A 14,689-nucleotide genomic window follows, 5' to 3' on the forward strand; every position below is an offset into this window, starting at 1 on the left:
GATCACCAATGTCAGGGCGTGACTGTTTTGTGACTTATCAGCAATCGCCACTCGCAGGCCATGTTTGTTATGTGACGTATGAGCAATCGCCAATAGTTGGGCGTGTCTGTGACATAACTTATCAGCAATCGCCACTCACACGGGGTGTGTCTGACGTGAAGTATGAGCTATCGCCGAGCACAGGGCGTGTCTCTGCTTTGATGTCAAATATCAACACCAGATTCTACTCTCTGCTGTGATGTCAAATATCAATACCAGACTTGTCTCTCTGCTGTGAGGTCAAATATCAATGCCAGATTCGCCTCTACTGCCATTTCAAATATCAATACCAGATTGCTCTCACTGCTGTGATATCACATATCAATAACAAACTCGCGTCTCTGCTGTGATGTCAAAAATCAATGCCAGACTCGCGTCTCGAATGTGATGTCAAATATCAATACCAGACTCGCGTCTCTGCTGTGATGTCAAATATCACTGCCAGAATCATGATTCTGCTGTGATTTCAAATAGCAATGCAAGAGTAGATTCCCTGCTGTGATGTCACACATCAATTCCAGGTTCGTGTCTCTGCTGTGATGTCAAATATAATAACAAACTCGCGTCTCTGCTGTGATGTCAAAAATCAATGCCAGACTCGCGTCTCGAATGTGATGTCAAATATCAATACCAGACTCGCGTCTCTTCTGTGATGTCAAATAGCTCACACGAGGTGTGTCTGACGTGAAGTATGAGTGATCGCCGATCACAGGGCGTGTCTCTGACGTGAACTATCAGCAATCGCCGCTCGCCGGGCGTGTCTGTGACGTAACGTATTAGCGATCGCCAATGTCAGGGCGTGACTATGACATAACTTATAAGCAATCGCCGCTCGCCGGAGGTGTCTGTGACGTGACGTATTAGCGATTGCCAGTTTCAGGGCGTGACTGTTTTGTGACTTATCAGCAATCGCCACTCGCAGGCCCTGTTTGTTATGTGACGTATGAGCAATCGCCAATAGTTGGGCGTGTCTGTGACATAACTTATCAGCAATCGCCACTCACTCGGGGTGTGTCTGACGTGAAGTATGAGTGATCGCCGATCACAAGGCGTGTCTGTGACGTGACTTATCAGCAATCGCCGCTCGCCGGGCGTGTCTGTGACGTGACTTATTAGAGATCGCCAATGTCAGGGCGTGACTGTGATGTGACTTATCAGCAATCGCCACTCACACGGGGTGTGTCTGACGTGAAGTATGAGCTATCGCCGAGCACAGGGCGTGTCTCTGCTGTGATGTCAAATATCAATGCCAGACTCGCGTCTCTGCTGTGATGTCAAATAGCTCACACGGGGTGTGTCTGACGTGAAGTATGAGTGATCGCCAATCATAGGGCGTGTCTCTGATGTGACTTATCAGCAGTCACCGCTCGCCGGGCGTGTCTGTAACGTGACGTATTAACGATCGCCAATGTCAAGGCGTGACTGTTTTGTGAGTTATCAGCAATCGCCACTCGCAGGCCGTGCTTGTTATGTGACGTACGAGCAATCGCCACTCGCCGGGCGTGTCTGTGACATAACTTATCAGCAATCGCCACTCACACGGGGTGTGTCTGACGTGAAGTATGAGCTATCGCCGAGCACAGGGCGTGTCTCTGACGCGATGTCAAATATCAATACAAGACTTGTCTCTCTGCTGTGATGTCAACAATTAATTCCAGACTCGCGTCTCTGCTGTGATGTCACATATCAATTCCAGGTTCGTGTCTCTGCTGTGATGTCAAATATCAACACCAGATTCGACTCTCTGCTGTGATGTCATATATAAAAACCAGACTCGCGTCTCTACTGTGAGGTCATATATCAATGCCAGATTCGCAACTACTGCCATTTCAAATATCAATACCAGATTGCTCTCACTGCTGTGATATCACATATCAATAACAAACTCGCGTCTCTGCTGTGATGTCAAATAGCTCACACGGGGCATGTCTGACGTGAAGTATGAGTGATCGCCGATCACAGGGCGTGTCTCTGACGTGACTTATCACCAATCGCCGCTCGCCGGGCGTGTCTGTAACGTGGTGTTTTAGCTATCGCCAATGTCAGGGCGTGACTGTTTTGTGACTTATCAGCAATCGCCACTCGCAGGCCGTGCTTGTTATGTGACATATGAGCAATCGCCAGTAGTTGGGCGTGTCTATCACAAAACTTATCAGCAATCGCTGCTCACACGGGGTGTGTCCGACGTGAAGTATGAGTGATCGCCGATCACAGGGCGTGTCTCTGACGTGACTTATCAGCAATCGCCGCTCGCCCGGCGTGTCTGTGACGTGACGTATTAGCAATCGCCACTCACACGGGGTGTGTCTGACGTGAAGTATGAGCTATCGCCGAGCACAGGGCATGTCTCTGACGTGATGTCAAATATCAATACCAGACTCGTCACTCTGCTGTGATGTCAAATATCAAAACCAGACTCACCTCTCTGCTGTGATGTCAAATATCATTGCCAGATTCGCCTCGCTGCTGTGATGTCAAATATCAATACCAGACTTGTCTCTCTGCTGTGATGTCAAATATAAATACCAGACTCGTGTTTCTACTGTTATTTCAAATGTCACTACCAGACTTGACTCTCTGCTGTGATGTCAAATATCAAAACCAGAATCATGATTCTGCTGTGATTTCAAATAGCAATTCTAGACTCGTCTCTCTGCTGTGATGTCAAATATCAATGCAAGAGTATATTCCCTGCTGTGATGTCACACATCAATTCCAGGTTCGTGTCTCTGCTGTGATGTCAAATATCAACACCAGATTCGACTATCTGCTGTGATGTCAAATATCAATGCCAGACTCGCCTCGCTGCTGTGATGTCAAATAGCAATACCAGTCTCGACTCTCTACTGTGAGGTCAAATATCAATACCAGATTGCTCTCACTGCTGTGATATCACATATCAATACCAAACTCGCGTCTCTGCTGTGATGTCAAAAATCAATGCCAGACTCGGATCTCTTCTGTGAATTCAAATATCAATGCCAGACATGTCTCTCCGCTGTGATGTAAAATAGCTCACACGGGGTGTGTCTGACGTGAAGTATGAGTGATCGCCGATCATAGGGCGTGTCTGTCACGTGACGTATTAGCTGTCACCAATGTCAAGGCGTGACTGTTTTGTGACTTATCAGCAATCGCTGCTCGCCGGACGTGTCTGTAACGTGACGTATTAACGATCGCCAATGTCAAGGCGTGACTGTTTTGTGACTTATCAGCAATCGCCACTCGCAGGCCATGTTTGTTATGTGACGTATGAGCAATCGCCAATAGTTGGGCGGGTCTGTGACATAACTTATCAGCAATCGCCACTCACACGGGGTGTGTCTGACGTGAAGTATGAGCTATCGCCGAGCACAGGGCGTGTCTCTGACGTGATGTCAAATATCAATACAAGACTTGTCTCTCTGCTGTGATGTCAAATAGCAATGAAAGAGTAGATTCCCTGCTGTGATGTCACACATCAATTCCAGGTTCGTGTCTCTGCTGTGATGTCAAATATCAATACCGGACTTGTCTCACTCCTGTGATGTCAAATAGCAATGAAAGAGTAGATTCCCTGCTGTGATGTCACACATCAATTCCAGGTTCGTGTCTCTGCTGTGATGTCAAATATAAAAACCAGACTCGCGTCTCTACTGTGAGGTCAAATATCACTGCCAGATTCGCCTCTACTGCCATTTCAAATATCAATACCAGATTGCTCTCACTGCTGTGATATTACATATCAATAACGAACTCGCGTCTCTGCTGTGATGTCAAAAATCAATGCCAGACTCGCGTCTCGAATGTGATGTCAAATATCAATACCAGACTCGCGTCTCTGCTGTGATGTCAAATATCAATGCCAGAATCATGATTCTGCTGTGATTTCAAATAGCAATTCTAGGCTCGTCTCTCTGCTGTGATGTCAAATATCAATACCAGACTCGCGTCTCTTCTGTGATGTCAAATAGCTCACACGAGGTGTGTCTGACGTGAAGTATGAGTGATCGCCGATCACAGGGCGTGTCTCTGACGTGAACTATCAGCAATCGCCGCTCGCCGGGCGTGTCTGTGACGTAACGTATTAGCGATCGCCAATGTCAGGGCGTGACTATGACATAACTTATAAGCAATCGCCGCTCGCCGGGGGTGTCTGTGACGTGACGTATTAGCGATTGCCAGTTTCAGGGCGTGACTGTTTTGTGACTTATCAGCAATCGCCACTCGCAGGCCCTGTTTGTTATGTGACGTATGAGCAATCGCCAATAGTTGGGCGTGTCTGTGACATAACTTATCAGCAATCGCCGCTCGCCGGGCGTGTCTGTGACGTGACTTATTAGAGATCGCCAATGTCAGGGCGTGACTGTGATGTGACTTATCAGCAATCGCCACTCACACGGGGTGTGTCTGACGTGAAGTATGAGCTATCGCCGAGCACAGGGCGTGTCTCTGCTGTGATGTCAAATATCAATGCCAGACTCGCGTCTCTGCTGTGATGTCAAATAGCTCACACGGGTGTGTCTGACGTGAAGTATGAGTGATCGCCAATCATAGGGCGTGTCTCTGATGTGACTTATCAGCAGTCACCGCCAGACTTGTGTCTGTAACGTGATGTCAATGATCGCCAATGTCAAGGCGTGACTGTTTTGTGAGTTATCAGCAATCGCCACTGCAGGCCGTGCTTGTTGCTGTGACGTCAAATAGCAATCGCCACTCGCGGGCGTGTCTGTGACATAACTTATCAGCAATCGCCACTCACACGGGGTGTGTCTGACGTGAAGTATGAGCTATCGCCGAGCACAGGGCGTGTCTCTGACGTGATGTCAAATATCAATACCAGACTCGTCACTCTGCTGTGATGTCAAATATCAATACCAGACTTGTCTCTCTGCTGTGATGTCAAATATCAATGCCAGACTCGCGTCTCTGCTGTGATGTCAAATATCAAAACCAGAATCATGATTCTGCTGTGATTTCAAATAGCAATTCTAGGCTCGTCTCTCTGCTGTGATGTCACATATCAATGCAAGAGTAGATTCCCTGCTGTGATGTCACACATCAATTCCAGGTTCGTGTCTATGCTGTGATGTCAAATATCAACACCAGATTCGACTCTCTCCTGTGATGTCAAATATCAATGTCAGATTCGCCTCTACTGCCATTTCAAATATCAATACCAGATTGCTCTCACTGCTGTGATATCACATATCAATAACGAACTCGCGTCTCTGCTGTGATGTCAAAAATCAATACCAGACTCGCGTCTCTTCTGTGAATTCAAATATCAATGCCAGACATGTCTCTCTGCTGTGATGTCAAATATCAATGCCAGACTCGCGTCTCTGCTGTGATGTCAAATAGCTCACACGGGGTGTGTCTGACGTGAAGTATGAGTGATCGCCGATCACAGGGCGTGTCTCTGACGTGACTTATCAGCAATCACCGCTCGCCGGGCGTGTCTGTGACGTGACGTATTAGCAATCGCCAGTGTCAGGGCGTGACTGTTTTGTGACTTATCAGCAATCGCCACTCACACGGAGTGTGTCTGACGTGAAGTATGAGCTATCGCCGAGCACAGGGCATGTCTCTGACGTGATGTCAAATATCAATACCAGACTCGTCACTCTGCTGTGATGTCAAATATCAAAACCAGACTCACCTCGCTGCTGTGATGTCAAATATCAATACCAGACTTGTCTCTCTGCTGTGATGTCAAATATAAATACCAGACTCGTGTTTCTACTGTGATGTCAAATATCAAAACCAGAATCATGATTCTGCTGTGATGTCAAATATCAATGCAAGAGTAGATTCCCTGCTGTGATGTCACACATCAATTCCAGGTTCGTGTCTCTGCTGTGATGTCAAATATCAACACCAGATTCGACTATCTGCTGTGATGTCAAATATCAATGCCAGACTCGCCTCGCTGCTGTGATGTCAAATAGCAACACCAGACTCGACTCTCTACTGTGAGGTCAAATATCAATGCCAGACATGTCTCTCGGCTGTGATGTCAATTATCAATGCCTAACCCGTCTCTCCGCTGTGATGTAAAATAGCTCACACGGGGTGTGTCTGACGTGAAGTATGAGTGATCGCCGATCATAGGGCGTGTCTGTCACGTGACGTATTAGCTGTCACCAATGTCAGGGCGTGACTTTTTTGTGACTTATCAGCAATCGCTGCTCGCCGGACGTGTCTGTAACGTGACATATTAACGATCGCCAATGTCAAGGCGTGACTTTTTTTTGACTTATCAGCAATCGCCGCTCGCCGGGCATGTCTGTGACGTGACTTATTAGAGATCGCCAATGTCAGGGCGTGACTGTGCTGTGACTTATCCGTAATCGCCACTCGCAGGCCGTGTTTGTTATGTGACGTATGAGCAATCACCAATATTCTGGCGTGTCTGTGACATAACTTATCAGGAATCGCCCCTCACACGGGGTGTGTCTGACGTGAAGTATGAGTGATCGCCGATCGCAGGGCGTTTCTCTGACGTGACTTATCAGCAATCGCCGCTCGCCGGGCGTGTCTGTGACGTGACTTATTAGAGATCGCCAATGTCAGGGCGTGACTGTGATGTGACTTATCAGCAATCGCCACTCACACGGGGTGTGTCTGACGTGAAGTATGAGCTAACTGTCTCTGACAGACCTGTTGAGTGCTCAGGGCTCCGCCCCCTCATACTAACACGGCCGACCAGCTCCTCCTAACTCATTCTCGCTTTCTTCCCGTGAGAAACTACTTTGAGCTCCCTCAGCGCATCCAGGCTAACTTGATTAGCTGCTTAACAGTTCTCAGGCGTCCCGTGTAGGAGTACGTCGCCAAACGCAGTTTTTCCATTTCCAGTTTTGATCGTGCTGAGTAAGTCCTTCGAAAGAAGTGTACTTAGAGTTGTACTGTGGAACAGCAACCGCGTCAGGCGAGCTGTCCCAGCGGTTCCTGGTTTTAGTTAGCGAGGTAGCCGACGTTGTGTAACTCGGGCTAACGCGTTACGGCGAGCTGTTCGTTCAGTGTCCGGCTAGCATTAACTTGTTAGCAGGCCACGAACAACATTAGCGTCTCACTAGCATTAGCTTGTTAGTCGACCTAGGGCTCAGTTAGCATTAAGTTGCTAACGATATTGGCTAGAGGAGTGCAGCTAACGTGTCACGACGAGCTGACTCCCGCGGTGACTAGCTCGGATTTAACACCCGCCGCTAGTCCTAGCTACTTACGGGCTAACGTGTTGAGACAAGCCTGGTGTAGCCTAGTCTCACCAACTTTCCGCTAACCATGTCGACGGCTCCTACTCCCACCAAAAGGTCGGAGCCGAAGGCCAAAGAGGCTGCATCCCGCCCGTGCCCCGCATCATGCGGTGCCACCATCTCGGGCAGGGACCCTCATCCAATGTGCATCGTCTGTATGGGTGCCAAGCATGCTCAGGCTTCACTGGCGGACCCTCAGGGATGCCCACACTGTGCGTTGATGCCAGAGAAAGTCCTGGAAAGGAGGCTGAGAGTAGCAGTAACGAACAGTCAGGACCCCTGCCTGTCGGCCGCTACTGGTACGAGTGATATCCATCATCCGCGAGCCTCCACAAGCTGGGCGGACATGATGGAAGAAGAGTCCCCGCTCATGCCCCCATCGTTCGAGGACCTCCTCGATCAAAACGTGGGCGGGCCGGGTGGCGAGGACGCGGAGGGCGATGCCGACTCCGACCTCCTCGACATGGAGGACATGGATGAGGAACAGGAGGATGACTCCACCTTTCCTCCCCAGCAGTCCAGGCCACCGAGTGGGGCTGAAGCAGTGGAGCCTTCAGTGGCGTATCACCTTCACCCTAACCGCAGGGCAATCTCAGCGTCTTCTAGTGTTTCTTTGCCCAACAAGATAGATTGCCTCACGGCGTCTATCTATCAAAGGATGTACAAATATGCTGCACAGTCAGTATGCTCGCTTAATGCAGTCACACAGCTATCAGCATATCAGGCAGAAATTCTGGAAGACATGGGCCGTGAGCTTGACTCGGGTTCCCCGAACCCAGCCCTCTGGGATGAAATCTGCGTGGTTAATGATCTCATTCTTCGCTCCTCCAGGGGAGCAGTCCAAGGGTGTGGCCGCGTTATGGGCCTTGCAGTCTCGGGTGAGAGAGCCTTGTGGCTAAACCTGTCAGGCCTAGGTGATGCTCAGAGGGCTGAGGTAATGGATGCAGCCTATGACCCAACCAAGGGTCTTTTTGGCCCAGCCCTGGAGAGAATGAGAGAAACAAGCACCCACAGAAAGCAGGAGGGAGAAGCATTCAACCTCTGCTTACCCAGAAAACCTAACTCTCAGCCCCAGCAGGTGCCAAGAGCTGGCTTTGCCGCAACAGCAGCAGCTGTGAGAGGGAGACAGAGTGGGGTCAGAATGCAGAGAGGAGCAGGAGGCCAGCAGGGTGCCCACCAGGCCAAGGTAGAGAACCAAAGACCTTGGGGCAAGCATTCCTTTGCAGCGGCTGCTGCAAAGAACAAGCCGTCACACCCCGGAGAGGGGAAAAAGAAGTGGTCAGCCTAGCACACCTGCAACGTTCTGTGTCACCCTCTTCTCCCCAAAGAGAAGGAAGGTGTTAGAAGGGGTAACCAAATCACTCCAAGGTTCAGGGTCTCCAGAAGTTTCCAGTTCACCAGGAGCACCCTCTCAGTCTCCTCCTCCAGTTCAGGGAGGACAGACTTGTGGACAAATGGCGCAGTGTCATCAAGCACTCCAAAGAACTCTGTCTGTGTCACCAAGCACTGCCCAGAGTCACCAGACACTTCACTGTGGTTTGGGGGTAACAAAAGAAATAAAACGTGCATTTCTGCAGCCAGGCAGTTTGCCAAGGGCAGAATGTCCCCCCAGTTTCAAAATAAAAACAAAAGAAAATCACTGCCATTTGTCTTTGTTCCCAGCGGGGGCAGCTCACGCTCTTCCCGAGGGGGACAGCCCCAACTCCTCCCGGGAGACAGGGGTGACGTCACGCTACTGCGTCTTCAGAGGCCCGCTCACAGCGCGGCTGGAGCGGTGGCGCACATGCGCAGTTCATGTCAACCATTTCCCAGGGTTACAGACTACAGTTTGCAGTAAAACCACCGAGATTCGGCGGAGTGTTGGCTTCGGTGGCCAGTGGCGACTCAGCGAATGTGCTGAAAGAGGAAATATTCTCCCTGTTACACAAAAAGGCGATCAGAGTGGTTCCGAGCGAAGAAGCTCAGCAGGGCTTTTACTCCCGCTATTTCCTCATCCCGAAAAAGGACGGAACGTCGCTCCGTCCTATTCTGGATCTGCGTGTGTTAAACAAGCATTTGAGAAAGTACACGTTCAGAATGCTCACACACAAGACGCTTTGTCGCTCAATTCACACAGGCGATTGGTTTGTTACAATCGACCTATCAGACGCATATTTTCACATCGCCATTTATCCTCCACACAGGAAATATCTCAGGTTCGCTTATCAGAGAGTAGTGTACGAGTTTCAAACTATCCCATTCGGGCTATCCTTAGCCCCAAGGGTGTTCAGCAAATGTGTGGAAGCAGCGCTGTCTCCGTTAAGGAACAGCGGCATCAGAATATTCTCTTACATAGACGATTATCTAATATGCTCACGATTGCGCGAGCAGGCGATCAAAGACTCCGAGGTGGTAGTGAATCACCTCACGGAGCTTGGGTTCACAATCAACCTGGAAAAGAGCCACTTGGAACCCGCACAGTTTATAGAGTATCTGGGGCTCAGAATAGACTCCATCTCTTATCGTATGGCACTTTCAGAGCGGAGGATCGCATCCTTCACTCACTGTCTTTCCGTTTCAGCTGGGGAAAGTCGTGCGGTTCCGACTCTGTCTCCGCCTCCTCGGCCTCATGGCCTCGGTGATATCGGTGGTACATTTGGGGCTGCTTATGATGAGAGATTTTCAGTGGTGGGTCGCTTCTCTGCAGCTGTGCCCTCGCCGACATCTCAGTCATGGTGTAAAAATAACGCAGCCGTGTATCGCGGCTCTCCGGCCTTGGAGGAGCCCGACAGCTCTCGCTGCGGGGGTACCTCCCGGGGCAGTGTCTTCCAGGGTGACGCTGACCACAGATGCATCCCTGTCAGGCTGGGGTGCAACTATGATGGGCAGAGCAGTGAATGGCGTTTGGTCACAGAGACTCGCTCTGAATCACATAAATGTGCTGGAGCTCCGCGCGGTGCTCCTAGCCTTACGGCATTTTCTGCCATATCTCCGGGGACAACATGTTTTAGTGAAAACAGACAACTCCACTGTAGTTGCTTATATCAACCGCCAGGGCGGCACCCGTTCCCGGCAGCTACACAGATTAGCCAGGGAAATAATTGTGTGGAGCAGCACTCGGCTCCTCTCCCTTCGGCCAACTCACGTGCCAGGAATTCTGAACAGGGGGGCGGACCTCCTGTCCAGAGGAAATCCACTGTTCGGAGAATGGAGGCTTCACCCACAGGTGGTGGAGCAGATTTGGCAGAGATACGGCCGGGCTGCCGTAGATCTCTTCGCCTCACGAGAAAACACACAGTGCCCTCTGTTTTTCTCCCTATCAGACGCAGATGCGCCACTGGGCGTGGATGCGCTGGCCCATCCATGGCCAAAAACTCTGCTGTATGCTTTCCCTCCCCTCAGCCTGATCTCCCCAACACTGATCAGAGTGAGGGATCAGGGGCTGTCACTGATCTTAATAGCTCCACGGTGGCCATCCAAACACTGGATAGCAGAAATCATCCAGCTTCTGGTGGACGAGCCATGGCCACTCCCCATCCACAGGGACCTTCTGTCTCAGGCGCGTGGGGAGATATACCATCCCCATCCAGAACAGGTTGCTCTCTGGGCCTGGCCCGTGAGAGGTGGAATTTGAAGGCAGCAGGCATGCCTCCGAAGGTTATTGAAACCATTCAGAATGCCAGAGCCTCCTCCACTCGTTCCATTTACAGCAGTAAATGGTGTGTTTTGGGGAGTGGTGCCATGAAAAGCAGATTATCCCTTTTCAGTGTTCAGTGGTGGAGCTGTTGTGTTTTCTTCGGGACTTGCTGGACAAAAGGAGAGCTTTTTCCACCATAAAGGTCTATTTAGCAGCTATTTCAGCCTGCCACGTGGGTTTTGGTGATAAACCTGCTGGTCAGCACCCCTCGTATGTCGCTTCATGAGAGGGCGCGTCGAACGCTCCCAGTTTCTAGACCACTGGTCCCTTTATGGGATCTGTCAGTCGTTTTGGGCGCCCTCTCCCACCACCCCTTTGAGCCCATTGGGGCAGTGGGGTTGAAGTTTCTCTCTCTTAAAACCACTCTGCTGTTAGCTCTAACCACAGCCAAGCGAGTTAGTGAATTACAGGCTCTGTCTATTCACCCCTCTTGTCTACAGCTGGCCCCAGGACTGACTAAAGCACGCCTGAGGCCTAACCCTGCCTTTGTCCCTAAAGTGTTGGAAACGTCATACAGGTGCTCTACAGTATAGCTCCTGCCTTTTCACCCCCCTACATTCTCTTCAGAGACGGAGCAGAGGCTGAACACTTTGTGCCCTGTGCGGGCGTTGGGGACTTATCTTGACAGAACAGCTGGATTCAGGAAGTCGGATCAGCTGTTTGTTTCCTGGCCTCCCTCACAAGGGCAGGCCCTTATCACGCCAGAGGCTAGCTCATTGGATTGTAGAGGCCATAGCTCTGGCTTATAGCTGTAAGGGCTCGCAGGCCCCCCCGGGACTTCGAGCTCACTCCACTAGGGGTGTGGCCACATCCTGGGCTTTGTTCAGAGGTGTATCAGTCCAGGATATTTGTGCGGCAGCAAGCTGGGCTACGCCGCACACGTTTGTCCGGTTTTATCGGCTGGATGTTGCACAGTCATCCCTGGCTCAGGCAGTGCTGGATTCTGGTGCCTCAGGTTCGACCTGAGATCCTGGAGTAGTACTGGAGTGTGGCTTCGGGAGCTGGCACAATCCGGGAGTGGGCCATATCTCCCATAGTGAAACACCGAGCGAAGTTAGAAAAAGAACGTTGGGTTACTTAACGTAATCCCTGGTTCTTTGATAACAGAGTGAGGTGTTTCACCAACACTTCCCTCCTTGCTTAGGCACGGAAAGAAATCTGCTTGGAATGAGATAGGAGGAGCTGGTCAGCCGTGTTAGTATGAGGGGGCGGAGCCCGAAGCACGGATCGACAGGTCTGTCAGAGACAGACGTGGTGTCATTGGAGCTTCCGTAGTTGGTCACGCCAAGGCAATTCATAGAGTGAAACACCTCACTCTGTTATCAAAGAACCACCGATTACGTTAAGTAACCCAACGATATCAGAGTGCAGGAGCCCAGGAACAGATCCAAGACCTGAAACATAAGGAGACTTGAAAGAAAGCGTTGTGCAATCTGGAGGGAACTTCCAGGTTTCCACGCCGGCTGTGACGGACACTTACATGCGGGTGAGATGGATATCAGTGTGCAGGAGCCCACAAACAGATCCAAGACCTGAAACACAAGGAGAGTGGAAAGAAAGCGTTGTGCAATCTGGAGGGAACCTCCAGGTTTCCACGCCGGCTGTGACGGACACTTAGAAGCGGGTGAGATGGATATCAGTGTGCAGGAGTCCACAAACAGATCCAAGACCTGAAACACAAGGAGATTTGAAAGAAAGCTTCGTGAAATCTGGAGGGAACCTCCAGGTTTCCACGCCGGCTGTGACGCACACTTACAAGCGGGTGAGATAGATACCAGTGTGCACGAGCCCAGGAAAAGATCCAAGACCTGAAACACAAGGAGAGTGGAAAGAAAGCGTTGTGCAATCTGGAGGGAACCTCCAGGTTTCCACGCTGGTTGTGACGGACACTTAGAAGCGGGTGAGATAGATGTCAGAGTGCAGGAGCCCACGAACAGATCCAAGACCTGAAACACAAGGAGAGTGGAAAGAAAGCGTTGTGCAATATGGAGGGAACTTTCCACGCCGGCTGTGACGGACACTTAGAAGCAGGTGAGATGGATATCAGAGTGCAGGAGCCCAGGAACAGATCCAAGACCTGAAACACAAGGAGAGTGGAAAGAAAGCGTTGTGCAATTTGGAGGGAACTTCCAGGTTTCCACGCCGGTTGTGACGGACACTTAGAAGCGGGTGAGATGGATATCAGTGTGCAGGAGCCCACAAAAAGATCCAAGACCTGAAACACAAGGAGAGTGGAAAGAAAGCATTGTGCAATCTGGAGGAACTTCCAGGTTTCCACGCCTGGCTGTGACGGACACTTAGAAGCGGGTGAGATGGATATCAGTGTGCAGGAGCCCACAAAAAGATCCAAGACCTGAAACACAAGGAGAGTGGAAAGAAAGCATTGTGCAATCTGGAGGAAACTTCCAGGTTTCCACGCCAGATGTGATGGATACTTAGAAGCGGGTGAGATGGATATAAGTGTGAAGGGGCCCACAAACAGATCCAAGACCTGAAACACAAGGAGAGTGGAAAGAAAGCGTTGTGCAATCTGGAGGGAACTTCCAGGTTTCCACGCCGGCTGTGACGGACACTTAGAAACGGGTGAGATGGATATAAGTGTGCAGGAGCCCACAAAAAGATCCAAGACCTGAAACACAAGGAGAGTGGAAAGAAAGCGTTGTGCAATCTGGAGGGAACCTCCAGGTTTCCACGCTGGTTGTGACGGACACTTACAAGCGGGTGAGATGGATATCAGTGTGCAGGAGCCCAGGAACAGATCCAAGACCTGAAACATAAGTGGAGGGGAAAGAAAGCGTTGTGCAATTTGGAGGGAACTTCCATGTTTCCACGCCGACTGTGACGGACACTTAGAAGCGGGTGAGATGGATATCAGTGTGCAGGAGCCCAGGAACAGGTCCAAGACCTGAAACATAAGTGGAGGGGAAAGAAAGCATTGTGAAATCTGGAGGGAACCTCCAGGTTTCCACACTGGTTGTGACGGACACTTACAAGCGGGTGAGATGGATATCAGAGTGCAGGACCCCAGGAACAGATCCAAGACCTGAAACACACGGAGATTGGAAAGAAAGCGTTGTGAAATCTGGAGGGAACCCCCAGGTTTCCACGAAGGCTGTAATGGATAGTTACAAGCGGGTGAGATGGATATCAGAGTGCAGTAGCCCAGGAAGAGATCCAAGACCTGAAACACAAGGACATTGAAAAGAAAGCGTTGTGAAATCTGGAGGGAACCTCCAGGTTTCCACGCCGGCTGTGACGGACACTTACAGGCGGGTGAGATAGATATCAGAGTGCAGGAGCCCAGGAAGAGATCCAAGACCTGAAACATAAGGAGATTGAAAAGAAAGCGTTTTGAAATCTGGAGGGAACCTCCAGGTTTCCACGCCGGCTGTGACGGACACTTAGAAGCGGGTGAGATGGATATCAGTGTGCAGGAGCCCAGGAACAGATCCAAGACCTGAAACATAAGGAGATTGGAAAGAAAGCGTCGTTAAATCTGGAGGGAACCTCCAGGTTTCCACGCCGGCTGTGACGGACACTTAGAAGCGGGTGAGATGGATACCAGTGTGCAGGAGCCCACAAACAGATCCAAGACCTGAAACACAAGGAGAGTGGAAAGAAGCGCGTTGTGCAATCTGGAGGAACTTCCAGGTTTCCACGCCTGCTGTGACGGACACTTAGAAGCGGGTGAGATGGACATCAGAGTGCAGGAGCCCAGGAATAGATCCAAGACCTGAAA

The 14,689-nt window shown here is 50.5% G+C and overlaps 1 pseudogene; it reads left to right on the forward strand.

The window, feature by feature from the left end:
• The first annotated feature begins 7,302 nt into the window (after window positions 1-7,302).
• Window positions 7,303-10,956, forward strand: LOC120439120 (annotated as a pseudogene).
• Window positions 10,957-14,689: the final 3,733 nt, after the last annotated feature.

The sequence above is a fragment of the Oreochromis aureus genome, linkage group 3 (genome assembly GCF_013358895.1).
Source record: "Oreochromis aureus strain Israel breed Guangdong linkage group 3, ZZ_aureus, whole genome shotgun sequence".
Taxonomy (NCBI): Eukaryota; Metazoa; Chordata; class Actinopteri; order Cichliformes; family Cichlidae; genus Oreochromis; species Oreochromis aureus.